At 39.2% G+C, this 16745-nt stretch overlaps 1 protein-coding gene across 3 annotated transcripts in view; it reads right to left on the bottom strand.

The window, feature by feature from the left end:
- C4H4orf19 (chromosome 4 C4orf19 homolog) overlaps positions 1–16095 on the bottom strand; it is a 44123-nt gene extending 28028 nt beyond the window's left edge. For 2 of the 3 annotated variants that reach the window (XM_048942947.1, XM_048942945.1), the window contains exons 1-2: positions 15836–15932; positions 15589–15659 (exon numbers count right to left, since the gene is read on the bottom strand). The gene's annotated coding sequence lies outside the window, so the exon portion shown is untranslated. Of the gene's footprint in view, positions 1–15588; positions 15660–15835; positions 15933–16082 lie in introns of those variants that run through there. The other variant, XM_048942946.1, reaches the window with a different exon arrangement.
- Positions 16096–16745: the final 650 nt, after the last annotated feature.

Below are 16745 nucleotides of genomic sequence, written 5' to 3' on the forward strand. Positions count from 1 at the left end.
TTACATCCATCCAACATGGCTTTTGTCTCTTGACTTAGAAAAATCTTCTAAAACTTTTAACTTCTTAAAACTTATGTCTGGTTTCATATTATTCACAGTTGTAACATTACAAAGCATTGTTTTTCATGGAAACCTTACTGTATTCTTTCTCTCAGCAATAAATTGCCTGGTCTAGTTATGCCAGAAGAATAATTTTATTTGCTCTATTTATAATTAGTCCCCTTTTTGATCTGATCAAATGTTCCCTGGTATTTGTATTATATAACTCTAAATTATATAAAGGGATTATGTATTATCCCTTTAGTCTACAGTGAAGTGTATGTTTTCATTGCCTCTGTCTAGGCACAGAGAGAATTTTGGACAACGTATACAGCTTTAATTTAATTTTTTTTTTTTAAGAAGAAATAGTTATTCAGAGCATTATTTGAACTTATGTATGATTGGTATTTTGGTTAGTGTAGAAGTTTCTGAGGGGCTGAGTTAATCTCCTGGCAAATATATTTGGAAAACAATGGTGCTTTATTCAAATACTGAACAATAAACCCCAAAAGAGTGAAAAATGGTTGAATGTTGCCCTTTTTTCCCTGTGTTGACTACAGGTGTGAGAGTGCCTGTAAGCCACAGGAGCAGAATGCCATGCACTCTGCTGTGATTACCCAAACCCTGTATGGTTGTCCTAGCACCATCAGTTCAAGTTGCTTTTTCTTTTTCTTTCTTGGTTAAATTGACAAGGCCTGTCTGGGATTCAAGAATTGGGTCTCTAAGTTTCAGAATAATGTTACTAGACCTGTGATGAATGCATTTATGAATATTTATATGGAACTTAGGATTCAGAGTGAGTGTTGAGTGCAATCTGCTGCACAACATAATGAGGCAAATCCTCAACCTCTTTTCCTTTCTCTGACATTCTCATACTTTGAAAAGATCCACAGTCCTTGGCTTTTAAACACTCTTGTCAAAACAAGAACATTCATAACAAGTTCCAGTCAAAAAATGCAACTTCACTGCTCCATTCAAACACACGACTGTACTGGGCAGACACCAAGTAATTGCTTTCCCAAGTAATTCTGGGGAAAGTTCACAAAGAATGTCGAACACCAGGCGACTTGGATGCTATGACTTTGTTATAAAAGTGCATTTTTTCATCTAACTGTAGAATAAATATTTTATCTTTCTCATCTATATATAACATCTCTAACCAAAAGACACGAGCTATTTCTTAAGTTAATGTTAATGCTATACCTGGCAGCAACACAACTATTGTGTAAAATTGTCAGCCCAATTTCATCAGCACAACTGTTTGTAAAGGCTGTGTTGCATGCTCTGAGATATTACACAGGGATGACTGATAAAGTAAATCATCTTCTCTGCTGTTGGCCTCATCTCGTTATTGGATAAGGCTGTTTTCAGAGTAGGGAAAGGTGGAAGATGATGTGTTTCTTGTATTTCTTTTTAAAGGAGTTCACAGCAGGTATGAATTGAACTGAAACTTATGGCAGCTTAACAAGCCGCATGTTCTGCCATGGATCTTCAGCTCCTCTCTGCAGATTTGCTATGGATCTTTTTCTGTTCACAGTGTTATTACAACAAACTGTGGATTTTACTGGTGAGCAAGAAGGGTAGGTAGGTACACTGTGAGCGTTTTGCTTCTCTTGCTGCTTCTTCATTATCATTGTCCAGTGCCACTGATGTAGCATGCTCTGTTGGATGCAAATATGCCCATGTGATCAGCTAGTCTCAGCAGCTTTTATCTGGGTTGCAGCTATCTCTCTTAGAACCTGGCTTTTTGTAAGCAGCATTCCCAGACACCCGGTCATCTCCCAGTCTATTTTCAGGCAGTGATGATGAAGCAGCATCTAATTTAGCTACAGAAATTACAAAGGTTTCTGAAATGGCAATGTACTGTCATAGGCTCTGCAAAGAGCAATGGGGAACCCCTCGTAGAAATGGAATTTCCCTCTATTCACATTTTTCAGGACGTAGAAATGGATGACATTAAATCCTGGGCTATAATTTAGACAGAGAGAAGATTGCAAACTGACTCTATAAGTAGAAAAATCCCTTAAGTAATATCATATAACATGATATCTATAATCCTGTCAGTTAGAAGATTAGAGATTCAGTCAGAAACTAGCTTATATAAATGGCTTAGTAATAAAGATTGTACTAATAGAGGTAAGGAACATACTGTGCTGAAGGCTAAGAAAATTGGGAAACCTTGAGGAATGGTATTTCCTGTATAAGCAGCTGTCATAGCAAAATATTCTGAGCTACACGCGGCTCTTCTGGAGCAGTATTTGAGATAACTGTTACTGTGTAAATTTGTGGTTGAAAGCAACCCTATGTGCTCAGCAATCATTCATACATTTGGGTAACATGCAGCCTGTAAGGCCCAAACTTCAGTGTGTGACTTGTTTGCTGCAGCTCCCAGTTGTATCAGTATCACACATGTAGCTGAGGGATGACCCGATGCGCAGTAGAGGCTCTTCAGCTGACATTTTAAATGTTCATTGTTCTTAAGCACAGGCTTGAGTGGAAACTTTTCTGATCACTTTTGTTATGTGTTTATTTGTATTCCTTATTCCTGTGGTGATTGTGTGGAAAGCCCTACATGACCAAAGTTAGTTTTTCTCATTTTTTTTTAAGCACACACTCCTCCAGATAGAAAGACAAGCTGTCCCCAAAGGCCAGAAAAGGCCATTGCAGTTGAAAGCTCTGCCCTCTTCTCCTGCTTTCTGTGTAGTCAGAATGCTGCATAAAACAGACCAGGACAAGCCTGCAGGAAAGTTGTTCTCCTGGGTGAGAAATCTAGGTGGTCTTGATAAAACCTAATGTGCACATAACAGCTTGAAAGGCAGATAAAATGCTGTTGAAGGTAACTTCAGGTCCATTTGCAAATGTTATCATTAATTATAGCAATATTTTCATCCTCCAGCCAAATAAAAGCCCAGGAGGGTCCACCAGCAGTGAATTCTCCAAGCAAAGCTGGAAAGAAGAAGGATGAAGATTCTAAAACATTTCCCTGGTGTGGTCTCCCTTTCAAAGTGGGTAGCAAAGGTGTTTTTCAAACTACTGCAATTCAATTAGGCTGACCTAATTTTACTTCTATTCTGCTACAGAATTCCACAGTGATACCATTTAACTTTCTTAAGGTCACATTGTGGCCCTGTTGAGACTTGTATTACAGCACCATTGACTGTAGGAGCTTAAATACCGAAACTGCTTGAATGGGTATCTTGTGTGTATTTTCCTCTGAGTGAAGAAAACTAAATATGGTGGTTTTTTTTTTTTTTTTTTTTTTTTTTTTTTTCCTTCTTTTTTTTTGGTTTGGGCAGATGAAACTCTTTAAAGGAAAACAAATGCTGTTGTAGCCTGGAGAGAAAATGCTACTGGCTATGATTTATGAAATTTATGTCTATTTTTAATTAGAAGAAGTGGAGGCTACGGGCCCATTCTTCTATATTTTATATCATCACCTTTGTGCTGAGTGCTCAGTGACTTATAAAATGGCACAAAGTCTCACTAAATGCCTATCACTTAGTTGTGTGTATCACATCCCACAGTTTGCAGAATTGCTTATGTGTTTAAAGGAGTTCTGTCTTGAAATAGAAATCCTTACTGGGCATTTCTTCAGCAGCATCTGTTTTCCTTATTTATCTTAATTAGAAGCTGCTTTAAAATTCATTGACGACATCAACATTTGGATAAGATCATGGAATAATGGTTCAGGGTTCCAAGTCTGTGAAACACATAATACTTTTTGAATCACAAAAATATCTGTTCTTGCAACCTATTCCTTAATTTGAATGAATCCTATGAGAACGACAGTTCAAGCATCTATTTAAGACTGAAGCTTTGTTTGCCCACAGAAGTGGCACCGTTTTGAAGCAAGAGTAAATTAATCAGCATAAACCAATTTAAATCAGCACATCATTCTTATGTAGAAAATTTCTTCAGCTGAACTCTGCCAACATATCATCATGTTTTGGTTAGAGCTGTGTGTAGTACGCCTTCATCACTTTTGCCATGAGCTGCTCTTAGCAATGGGTTTGCTGAAGCAAGTTGGAAGGCTGTCTGGTCCCTTAATTTTTGTGCTCCTTGTCAGGCTGCCTGATTTTCAAACATGAATTTCTGTGCTGGCTTGGAGAAGGTGCTGGTAAGAAAAGATGGTGAAGTTCATGTCAGAATAACACCAGAATTAGTTTCTGCTAGGATGGAATGGAAAATCTGCATAAAAATGTAGCAAAGTTCTTTCCTAACCCTCCTGCTGTCTGATGAAGTGTCAGTCTACACAGCTCATTGTGAAGAGGTGAAAAAAGAGTCTGAAGAAATATGATATTTTTGTCTATTAGAAAAATAAGGGTTTTTTCACACTATGCTGAGTTCTTATCTCTTGAAATTCTTTAAATCTGTCAGTCTATATTTTTAAATTTTCTATGTGACAAAGCTTTCTACACCAAAAGTGACATGAGAAGACTTGCAGTGTAGCTTCCTGTCTCAGCTAAATTTCTGCAGTGCTGAACTGCTGCCATGAGACAGCCCTCACAAATTTCTTTCAGCTCTGCTGTATGTGTGAAAAAGGAAAATAAGTAAAAGTAAAATTTGCAATGAATAAAAGTACCCACTGGTGGGGGAAAAAAATCAGAAAAAAAATAAGGCAACACTTTTCTGTGGCTTACTCTGAAGTCATGAGATGAGAAGGACCTGTGAAGTAGAAGCCTCCACACGTACTGAAACCATTGCACCATGGTAAGAAGCTGGCATGAGGGTGCCTGAGTGATCTCCCCTGGGTACAATCCCTGATGGCCACCAGCAGCTGCAGAAGGTTTTTCCATGAGAGGTGAGAGGATGTAGAGGCAGCACTTCACTACTTTCTCTCTTTCTTCCTCAAAGACCTCTCCTTATTCAGGTGGAAATTGATAGTGAGAAAACAACAAGGGAGTTTGCAAAACAATCTGCTGTTTAATTTGTAACACAGGCACTGTTTTGACATTGTCTTAAAACCAGAGAAGAAAGGGAGTGGAAACCCATCATTATGATTGCCTCTGGGAAAGAGCAGGCTGCAGGTAGTGTTTTACAAAAGAAACAAAGCTTGGTTACTCAAACTACTTTGAAAGATCCCTGATAATATATTTATATTTTTGTTGATTGTTTTTTTTTGGTACTAGAAAGTTATACTGACATGAAAGAAATGTGGAAATTGGGGGACTCAGGCTTAGGGAAAATGTGCTTCCCTGGGCAAAGCCTAAGGCAACTTTCCTTCTCTAAAGAGAAGGAAACAGGTGGCAAGCATTAATACTGGGGTAATTAGCTGTTATATATAGGGTGGAGCAACACTCAATGAGAATGCCTTTGTGATTAAGAGGTCTGACTAATATCTGGCAGCCTACATGAGGTCCTGCTCTGGACTCCCTGTTGCCCCTGCTGCAATGTTTGGTTCTCCCAGAGGGAGATCTGCTGTGCAGCCAAACAATTTGCAATGACCTTGCTGTGCTGGTTAGGCACCTCAGATACATGGGTGCACCTTATTCGATAACTTCCTGAAGTTACCTGTAGCTTGGGATTTCAAGTACTCATGGTTAAGAGCCTCCTAAATCCAAAGAGATTAAAGATCAGAGCTTTAACTTTTCAGAGTGACATAATCCATACTGTTAGAGAAGCTTGGGCTGGGTGTTTTTCTGTACTGCCCCTAAAACAGGCCAGTGCTCTGGTATGAAATCTGGGTCAAGTCTGGCCTCTAGACCTTTTTCTTTAACCTGTAAATATTTAGTAAGAACATATCCTATAGGTGACAGCTGAAGTAAGGTGGCCTTATCACTTATGGTGCCTGCAGATGCTGCTGTAACACAAACAAGGAAATAGTGTAAAAAAAAAAAACAAAACATGTAGGCATCTCTCTTGTTGATGAGGTGATCTGCAAAGTACCTATAGCCTCTTTATAAGGGGAAACTCTGTATGGCAATAGTGCAACCTGCTTCCTTGAACACTATGGGTGGGGAGAGGCCCTAGCCCTAGGTGCAGTAGGAGTTGGGTGATTGTGTCCCATGAATGACTCCTCAGAGAATGGCCTTTGGGCAGCTCACCTGACTGCTTTAGAGAAGGCCATACATGGAAAGTTTTGTGGCCATCAGTTGCAATCTGTACTTCTGCAAAGAGATCTTCAGGCCTCCTAGAAAGCAACAGAAATGTCCGGAGAAAGAAGAAAGCTCAAGCATACCTTTGTTAGCAGGCCTTTCATAAGAGTTCATTGACTCAAGTGCTACCTCTTGTTTGTGTTGCTTTTTGTTGGAGTAAAAACACTGTTTTTTTTTACTTGGAGGAAAATGTATTGACTAAGAGAAGAAATTATTTTTTAAAATCAGGCTTTTCCAGGAGTTATGATGATCTTGCCTTTGTTTTTTATGTGAGCGTGTTATTTTTCACATGAGAGAAAAGTAGTGAAATGTTTCTCTGTGTGGGAAGATGGCATGGGAGGAGGGTGAAGGTAGTTCTGCAAACAGGTTTGTTTCACATACCGCTCTACAGAGATATTGCAGATTTTTGGAGACTGGGCTCCATGTGGCAGGTGGGAGGGGATTTCTGTGTTATCAATTAATTTCAAACTGTGTGGGATTTTCTTGGCATAAATGAATGAGGTCTTCAACAATTTAAGCTTAATTTCCCTTCTGTCAAATGGAGTGCAAGAGATACGTGATGAGGAAGGTTTGAGGATGGAGGACTCTTGAACGTGCTGGGCTTGATGGAGTTAATCTTCCCATTTGTCAGGGAAAGGCAACCCAGCTTTCTCTGAGAGGTAGTATATTTACCCACCAGTTTCTATTGCGAAGTTTCCAGCAGCCTTATTCCAGAAACTCTGTATATCTTTTGGAGAACAAAGGGCTTTCTTATGATATCTTCAGATATTATGCTTCTTACCAGGGATACCATGGAGATGAAGAAAGCCAAAGCAACCACAATAAAGAACAAATCCTGCATGTTAATAATAGAGTCTCGCACAAACTGTGAAGCTTCTGGCCAAACCTAGAAAACAGGTGGCTCTTTATGGACTTGGTTTAGTGGGAGCTATTGGGAATAGGTGAACGGTTGGACTGGGTGATCTTTTAGGTCTTTTCCAACCTTAGTGATTCTATGATTCTATGATTCTATGACTCAGTTGTTGAGTTTGGAATTTTGTGTGGGTTTTTAGGTGAGCTATTGAACTGCATTAACGCTGCACTGTGCAGTGAGCCCTGTGGACAGAAGTCTATTGTGGGCTATAGGAATGTGAGATACAGTAACAGGTCAGAAACGGTCTGTTTTACTAAACAAAGAAATCTCAGTCTACGATTAATGTAGTTTCATGTCAAGAGTACAACATACAAATCTAGGCTCATTCACAGCATGATAATGAACAATGCATGCCCTGTAGCAGGGAGCATACCACTACTGGATTATCTGCACTAAACGGACTTTACAGAAGTTCCCGTCAGGTTTACTTTGTGCTAAACAAATGCTCATTTAATGCAGCTGTTACAGCAATGCAAACTGCAGATTGGCAATGAGCCGTGCTTCTGGGGCTCATCCCAGATACTGGCCTTATGAAATGATTTTTTGAAGATTTGCCTTTTTGCATTAAGCTGAAATGATACAGAAAATGGAGAAAATTTCATAAGATTAGGAGAAACAATGATTTACAGGCTCAGAATTGTGAGACAAAGGCAATTTAACAGGTTTGGCAGCTTAACAGACCAAGGCAGTTTGACAGTTTTTGGGGAAGATATGGAACTGTAGCTCCTTAAAAGCTATAGGTAAAAGCATTTTTGTTGGTTTCATTGTTTGAAAGGAAATTAACTTAGATACAGAAAAACATGCCATTTTGTGTGGCTGGCAGACTGGAAAATCTTTTGGGAAAATCTCACAACAGTATCTTCAGACTGGAATGTAAACAGAAAGTCAGAAACAGAGAAGACACTGAAACCTGTTTAAAAATAGCTGGAGCTTGCTAGAGTTACAACCTTGGTTTGTTACTTCTATCCTGAAGTGAATCCTACACAGAGGAGTAGGTTTGACCCTCAAATCAAGTGCTATAATTTTATTGCTCATCCAAAATGTATTTTTAATTGTCAAGTTTGAAAGAGAGGACCATGAGTTAACAACTAAAGGAAAGGCAAGCTAGTAGGTCTGAGAATTGGAAGACTTTGCATAGGACACTAGAATAAGGCATATGCAGAAGAATGGAGTGGAAGAATTTAAAGCCTGGAGAATGCCTTGATGCAAACAACAAAGTGGCAAAAATTCTTTGCTCCTCTTAACAACAAAAACAAACAAACAAAAAAGAACTCAAACTCTCCTTATTCAAGTATTCTGCATGAAAATAGTGGTAAAATCAATCATTTTAATTGTGATTTATTATCCTTTCTGGTGTTTAGTTGGATCAAAAGATGAAGTCTAGCTAAATAATAAGGCTGGACTGAAGAAGATCCTTTCCTCCATGAATTTAGTGTGCTGTAATTCCAGAGTTGGCTTGTTCAGTGAGCAGAAGGATTGTGTTAAATACTGGCAGTCCACCATTCAGATGACTGCCAGTACTAGAATGTAGGAGTACCAGATGTTTAGATGTTTAGAACGTGGTATTTTAGTGAATGGTAGGGCTGTGAGGTTATTTTGCAGCTTGTAAGTGAAACTGCTCAGACCCATTCAGATATGGGAATGTTTAAGAGGTATCAAATACATAGACGGAAAATAGGAATTATTCTGAAAGAATGCAAACCATATAAATCTTTTTTTTTTTTTTCTTTCTTTTTTTTTTTTCCTCATCAGGATACATTTGTATCAGCCATGGGCTCAAAGATATTCATGTATCTGATGTATATCTTTTCCTTGTTTGTTTGTTTGTTTGTTTTTTCCCAGTTTCTTTCCTTGGTCTGCTCACCCTACATGGAACTACTCCTACATACAAGGGTGAATTTTTTCACCTTATTGTTCCTCAGCATTTCACTTCACATAAAGAACAACCGGCAGAGAGCAGAAGAGCAGAGGATTGTTTAGGCTATAGTTACAAATCACTGTGAAAGTGGATAACAAAACTTTTAAAATAGAAAGATACAGAAAACACTACAACTGCTGAAGTCGCACCTAGTAATCTTCAGGAAAAGCCTCTGATGCAATAACTTAATAAAGACCCTTTCATGGAATGCATCTTTTTTCTCTTACATGAATTCTTTTTCACTCAAAGGGTTTTTACTTTTCTTTTAAATAATTTTTCCACTTAATTATTTTCAACCAATTTCCTTGGCAGGCATTGAGTGATGATGCGTGGCTAAGGGAATGATCAGATTGATTGTGAATAAGAGTTTTATGTTGTAATTACAGTAAATATTTCTCAGCACAAGGCAGGTCCAAAGTGTTGACCATTGTATTAAAGAGGCACTAATGAGACAAAGATAAAAAAAAAAAAAAAAGTGAATGAAATACAGATGAATTTCTACAGTATTATTGAATTATGGATTATCCTGATTGCATTCACTACCTGTTTCAGTCTCAAGTTGAACAATACTTGAAAGCTATAGAAAAGTATTAATTTCACTGACAGACTTTGTATTTTTTGGAATTGGGTCAGTAAAGTAATTCTTCCATTTTTAATTTCTTTCTTCCTTTTTTGTATAATTCTGGGCAAAAAAATGGGTTGAATTCACCAACATTATCAGTGTAGATTGCGTAGTTAAGACTGACTTGTTGGACTGCACTTGCAGCTGAATACTTAAAGCTAACAGCACACTGCATTTTCAGCAAGACTCCTTATTCCAGAGAGTTTATCTGAGGCTGGGTACAGTGTGTCTCAGGTAGCTCTGTCATAAAGCAAATGTCTTCTGCCTGTATGTAATAACTTATTTACCAGCCGATTTGACATATTCCCTCATGACAGGAGATTTATTGTCAGTGTGCTACAATTTAAATTGTTAGTCTCTGGAGACAGATTCGGCTCTCAGAGAATTCAGAAGACTTGATTTCAAATTCTGCTTCTTGTCCAGAGCATAGGGCTGATTTACCTCCTTGCTTCCCAAACCTGGTCTTTGTCACTAGCAAGATGTGGATATCAGCATGTGTACTGAGCTAAAAAGGCTCAGTCGCTCTCCAGTAAGGCTTTATTGTGGAAGGATGGCAGAGAAGTGAAAAAGAACTAACTGTTCAGGCTGATTAATATTGGTGATGGTACTGGCATGAAAGCAGCCAGTTTTCCTTTCCCTAGCTCACACTCTTTGTCTGCTGTTTTCTTAAGTGGTGTTTGAGCTTTTTGATCATCTGTGCATCAGCAAATCTGTTTGTTTATACGTGAGTGGATGGAAATGTTTTTATGGCAGGTAATGAATTGGATAATTGCACTAAGCATTAGTTTTTAATGTATATCTGTAAATACGGAGTAGCCTTTAGCAATCTGAGCATATTCATCCAAAGCAATGGAATACTTTCGCAAGTGATTTTAATTTAAAAAGGGATGTTTAGGACAGAAATGGGACGTTGTACATGGTTGTAACTTCTCAGGCCCCCGGAGGCCTTCAGTTTAGGGCTGATCACTGTTGCTTCTGTTTCATTTACATTGCAAATGAAATCTTACGGTATTTTTCTTCATTATGTTGTCTGGCAGTTGAATCTGTATCTTTGCTGCACAGATGTGGGCCGTTCAGTGGAGACGTGCACGCATTTAGATAACAGAAGTACAGGGCTGATATCAAGCCCTGCAACATCTGCTGAATTCACATGGGGAAAGGGAATATGAAAACAAATACACAAAGGACACAGCTACTGAGATGGTAAATATTGTTTTTTCCATGCCACACCCAAGCCAAAAATAGAGACTGAAAGGCCCTTAACAAAGCTTTATTCAGGTTTCTGAAAGCGGAAAGTTTTTTTCCACTGTTCTCTAAGTGAACAGGGCTGCTAGCTTGCTTCAAAAATCTGACACTGCCAAAGCCTTATGCTTGTTTTACTGCAGGTAGATCAGAAGAATACTTTCACTGTGAGCAGATCAGAAGAGTAGCTCCTCAGAAAAAAACAGTTTTAAAATCACCTCGACAAGATCACAGTCAGGCTTGAATGCTTTAAGAAATGTAAGAGCTGCTTAACACTTTTTTTAGGGGAGAAAAGATGGTGGGTCCTGTGGAGCAGTACAGATTTGCTGGTTGGCCCTGGGGTGGCTGCAGCCTAGACCTGAAAGCTTCAGGAGGAGGAGGGGAAGAAAGTATTAGGCTGCTGTGTCAGTGCATGGGCCCCTTCTTCTGTGTCCTGCGCTGTTGCACAAGGTTCAAGTGCTGAATAAGGTTGATAATGCTGGGCACTCCCAAATCTAATAAAAGTGTTGCAAGTAGTTGTGGGATGAACGGGGAAGTGAGAGCTGTAAATACAACCACTGCAATAAATTTAACCATTGCAATAAATCCTGGGGGAGGATAGATTTTCAGAGAAGGAAGGGACATACTGCCTGGCAAATCCCTGTATCTGTGGGAACATGGTTCCATATAGCTCATCTGGGACACTCTGCTCCTTCCTTAAAGCAGCCCTCAGAGACTTCAAATCAGAGTAGACATTTGTGGCAGCACCAGCACAGCCTACACCAGGCCATGTATTCTGCTCCTGGCCTGTGTATGAGGATTTGGTACTATTCCCACTGCTGTAAGCATGCAAAGGGTCCCAGAGGGGACTCCAGGTTGAAAATTTTTCAGTCACTTGGAGTACGTTTCCTCTCTCACATGGGATACTTTCCTCTTTGCTCCTCATCTCTTGCACAAAGGCAGACTGTCTGCTATAACAAGGCATTTGCCTTGTTCACGTAAAATCCAAAAATTAACTGCTTTTTAATAACAATGCCCAGCTTTCTTTCATAGCTGGGGAATGACTTAAAATGGAGCCAGGCCCATTTGGTAATGTCAAAAAAAAGTAAGCCCCAAGGAGATGGCTTGTTCTTTGCTTTCCCAAATGGAAAAATAACTTATGTGAATTAATAATAGACTATTTGACCACAAATATTTTTCTAACCAGAAAGCATCTGTGGCTTTGCCGCCAACATCTGTGGTTAAAGTGAAGAATTGGAAGTTAAATAAACTTTTGTAGAAACTGCAGACAAAAACGTCACACAAAAAAGAAATCTTAGGTCTTTTTTTTCCTGCTTCCTGCTGTAACTGATTAAATGTTTAGTTTCCAAACTATGTACTCAGCTCTTAATAAGATTTTAATGTTCTTCCATATGTCCAAGTGAAAGTGACTTAGAGGAAAGGTCAAGGAAAAATTGATGTTTTTCCTCCCCTTTCCAGTAATACCTTTTGACCTCTCTTCCAAAAGTTATTTTGTCCATTTGATATCAAACTTTCAATACGAAAATCTACATCGCTTTTTGTACCCATTTTCCATAGCAATATATCCAGTTTGCTGGAATCTGTGCTCTGTAGCTTTGCAAAACCCAACCATGTCCGTGCATCATTGCTTATGCTTTTTTGGTGGAAGAATCAGGCACACTCTGTTGTCAGGTGGCAGATGAACAGGTTTTGGAAGAGGAATTTTAAGTTCCAAGCAAATATTTATTATCTGATGACATCTCATCACCTTTCAGTGGGTTGTGTGTGTCAAGTCTTGTCCCCACTAAGTCACTTGTGAAATGATGGTTGTGTGAGATGTTGAGAAGGCTGAGATTATGTTTAACTAGATACTGTGCAAATACAGAAAAAGGTCTCCCCTTCCTGCAAAAGGTGAATGAAGGCTTTCCTGAGGTGGTAGAACAGCATGGAGCCAAAGCAGACCCTCGTTTCCTGTGCAGGTCCTGCTTGCCCTGAGCTGTCCTGCTGGTTGGGGCACCAGACACCCTGTCCCATGCCCAGCCACTTCCCCTCTCCTGCCCATCTTTCTTGTTCTGCACGAGGCCACCACACAGAGACCATACAGACCTTCTCTATCGCTTGCCAGGTCTCCTTCACTGTGGTATTTTATGTGCCTCAGATCCTGTACTTTGTTTTCTGCTCAATGGGAAGGCAAGGATACACTCTTGCCTATATCAAGCACCTTGGTTTAAAGCAAATACTTGCTTGTGTGTCCTAGAGATGTGATAAAAGCAACCATGTGGTTAATGAAGAGCCTTAGCACTCAAAAATGTTTCCTTTGCGTGGTGATCGCTTTCTACCCGGCTTTTCAGGGAAGCCACAGCTGCATTCACTTTCAGCTTTTGCTCTGTCTTCCCACCTGCCTAGAGCTGCAATAAGATCATCAGATTGATGATTTTCAGTATAAGCCTTAAATCTGATACAGGTTTCCAGAGATTTACAAGCATTTTGGAAGAGCTGGGTTAACTTTTGATCAATATTTTGCTTAGCTCTGGTTTTAGGGCTAAAAGAAAACAATTCCAAACTCATGGAAGCATTTTGATTTTTATGTTTCCTTGTTTTTTCCCAAAGATAGAAAAATTCTCTCTTGGATTTGCATGGATCTTGGTTTCTAAGAATCTCTTTCCTACAAGAAGGAAGTCTTTGATTTTGTGTCCTTCCTGTGAACGAAACTACATTTGATTCTGTGTTGAAGTGATAGAGCAAGCTAATAGGTTGGGTTATATCATCAGAAAATAAAGGTAATAATCAAAACCGACCCTGGGGGTGTTCAAGGAAAGACTGGATGTTGTGTTGAGGGACATGGTTTAGTAGGAGCTATTGGGAATAGGTGAACGGACTGGATGATCTTTTAGGTCTTTTCCAACCTTAGTGATTCTATGATTCTATGAAAACAGTGTAAATTATTGTAATGATTGCAAATTTTTGGTATAATGGACATCTGAACTGCTAGTGTGCTTGGAGTAAACTCTTCTATATGCCTCTCTTTGGAAGTGAGCTATTTCCCACCCTCATTCAGTATCTGTTTGCTCAGAGTGATTTTAGAATTTCTTGTGTCTTCCACCCTACAAAGGCATTTTGTGTAATCAATGTTCAACAGATTTGCTTATGTAGCTCCTAAGTGCTGGCTTTCATGACCCACCCAATGTGTACAAACATTTGCTGAAAGAGTCTGGCCTTGGCAGGCTGCTTCCCGCATGTCAGGTGGGTGCAACATTCACCTTAGGAGAAAGCTTGTATAAAATAATGGCTGTGTATTTGGGATCTGGTGTGTTTACCTTATGTTCAAATTTTGTTTACCAAATGAGCCCCTTATCTACAAGAGTTACTGAATAAATAAATAAATAAATGTATGTAAATAATTTAAATGCAGAGGTCAGTTATAGTAAATTTAGAACAGTTGTTTTGAAGCATGGTCATTTCTTTCTACGTCCCCACCTGCACAGTGACCTTCTCTGCTAGGAGGTGAGAAGTATCCATAGCTGGTAAAAGACTTGTTGGTGTCTGAGGCTGGACCCACAACAGGTTTAGATGGCCACCCTGGAACTGAGCGACTATTTTTTAAGAACTAGTGATAAACCTGTTGGAGCTCCAACTTCCTTGGATTTATTTTAAGTACTGGTAATAATAAAGCAAAGAAAGTTGAGAGCTTATCTATCTGTAGCAAGATGATGTAGGTATTGCTATTCTCCACTTCTTTTTGGTATATACTAGCATTATGTGCTAAAGAAAAAGAGAGAGGTTTTCTAGAATAAAATGAAGAAAACTTACATTGCTTGCAATTACCACCCTGCTATCATAGGAGTAAAACTATAAACACCACTTACCCCTTTTATGCAGTGAGAATCCCTAGGAGGTGATATCTAAAGGAGTAAATATAGGCTCTGCAACTACAGGTAAATGGCAGGTTTTGTAGTCTATAACTAAATTCTTATAAAGGGATAAAAATGATGAGTATGTACAGCCCCATGTGAAGTTTAGAGAAAAATTGGGATGAGAGGAAGATCTTTGTGAATGGAGTGCTAATGCTGTATCCTGGACGAATCCTTCAGCAAAAACAAAAAAAATGAACTGCAGTATTGCCAGCAATTGTCAATGAAACTTTATCACTTAATGGATATGCTTTCATACAATTTAAATTCTCAATTAACTGACTGCCTGTCCTTCTACTCCCCATTTTTTTTATTTTTTTTTTATTTTTTTCTCCTTTTTTTGAACACTGAAATACTCTCCCCATCTGCCTTTCATTTGCTTTTGTAAGACTTTTTTTTCCTCTTAAATGCACCAAATTGCAGGAAGGGAAATCAGAAATCATGAAAGTTCAGCGAGAAAGCCACATCCATTAAAATATGCTTTGATCAGAGTGAAACAGTGTGCAATTCATGGTATAAGTAAAGTCAGAAGAGTTCTAAATCAGACATCAGACGCATTAACTCCCCTTTTACCTTACATACTCGAACACAACAGTTTCAGTAGCTAAGAAATCTTTAAAAATACTAGTTTTTCTATAGTTACATTTCGTTTAAGAGCATTATTTCATTTGGATTTCTGCTGAGCCAACCGAGCCTATAAACAAAGCTGATTTTACAAAAGGTGAAACAGGTGAGAACTGATATTTTCCAGATAAAGGTGTTAGATTATTTTGAGAGCTAAAAAAAGGAAATAGAGTGCACAACATGCTCTATAAAGAGTTTCTCTTGAAAGCAGTGTTGAAAGTTAAAGGAACAAGAACTTCTCCTACCTGTAGCTTTTGTCCTGATCAGGAAGTGTTGCTTTTTTCTGATTACAATCTTCCATGGCTTAGCTCGGCTCCTGCATTTGAATGTTAAATATGTAAGAATGCCTTGTTTAGCTTGGGAGTTTGCATGACCTCTTAATGAGACACTGTAGTTAGTGTCATTGGGTATTAAGTTGTCATGTGACTGCAGATGAAAATAAAATCCTTTAAAGTTTGCATTTAATACTTCCTAGAATCTGTAACCCTTTACCTGCAAGCTGGATAAAAACAGGACAGACCTCACTGCTTTCTAGCCGGGGTTAGAAAAAGAATGGGAGGGAGAACACGTGCTGAATAGTTCTCCGCTGGGACACCCGCTCACCACAACCACAACAAAGTCCAAGTCTGTCAGTGTATTAACACTGTCATTTGCATATTCTTCAAATTAAATCTTCTCGTGCCACAAGCGGTGCTGAAGAGCTCTGGTAAAAATTTCCTCTGTTGCATCAGAATATTACCTAGCACAGAAATTGAGTCCCCACAGTTCCGAGTGATGCTCTGTAGAGGAGCTCCGCTTTAAGGTAGGTGTTTGCAGGCACCCCCTAATATTTACTGATGAAAGTTGCTGACTTCCCTGAAATCGCTTTGCTTTGGGTGTGGTGTTCCCAAATGTGCTATGAAAGATGTTCTGCTGCTGCAACCCAGTTATGAGAGCGTTCCCTGTGCAGAAGGAGAGAATTGGCTTAAGCAATATCTGCAGTCAGCTGCGTCAGGTGTTTCCCAGCTGTAATCTTTAATGTGTGTAGATGTGTAAGTGGAAACAGAAAAAAAAAAAAAAAGTCCTGGAAAGAACTGGCACTGACATTTCATGAGGATGGGGGTCCAAAGCAGTGCAAGCAGAGGTAGCTCACTTGAGAACACTTTGGAAATGTTTTGCTAAATCCTCTGTTTGTTTATGGTTATATGAAGCCTGGCTGCTGTACTGGTAGATGTATCATTCTCACTCCCAGTAACTGTTCACTTAGGGTGAACTCTGACTGGTTGCAGCTTGCACTCCTGTCTTCCCAGTGGAATAGACATGCTGGAGTACTGCCTACCTTACTCGTGCAAAGTATCCTCTTAAAATCCCACTTCATCAATGAGCAGGGTTTGCCTTGTATTTCCTCTCCTAGAGACTACAG

Source organism: Lagopus muta, chromosome 4 (genome assembly GCF_023343835.1).
Source record: "Lagopus muta isolate bLagMut1 chromosome 4, bLagMut1 primary, whole genome shotgun sequence".
NCBI classification, from domain to species: domain Eukaryota; kingdom Metazoa; phylum Chordata; class Aves; order Galliformes; family Phasianidae; genus Lagopus; species Lagopus muta.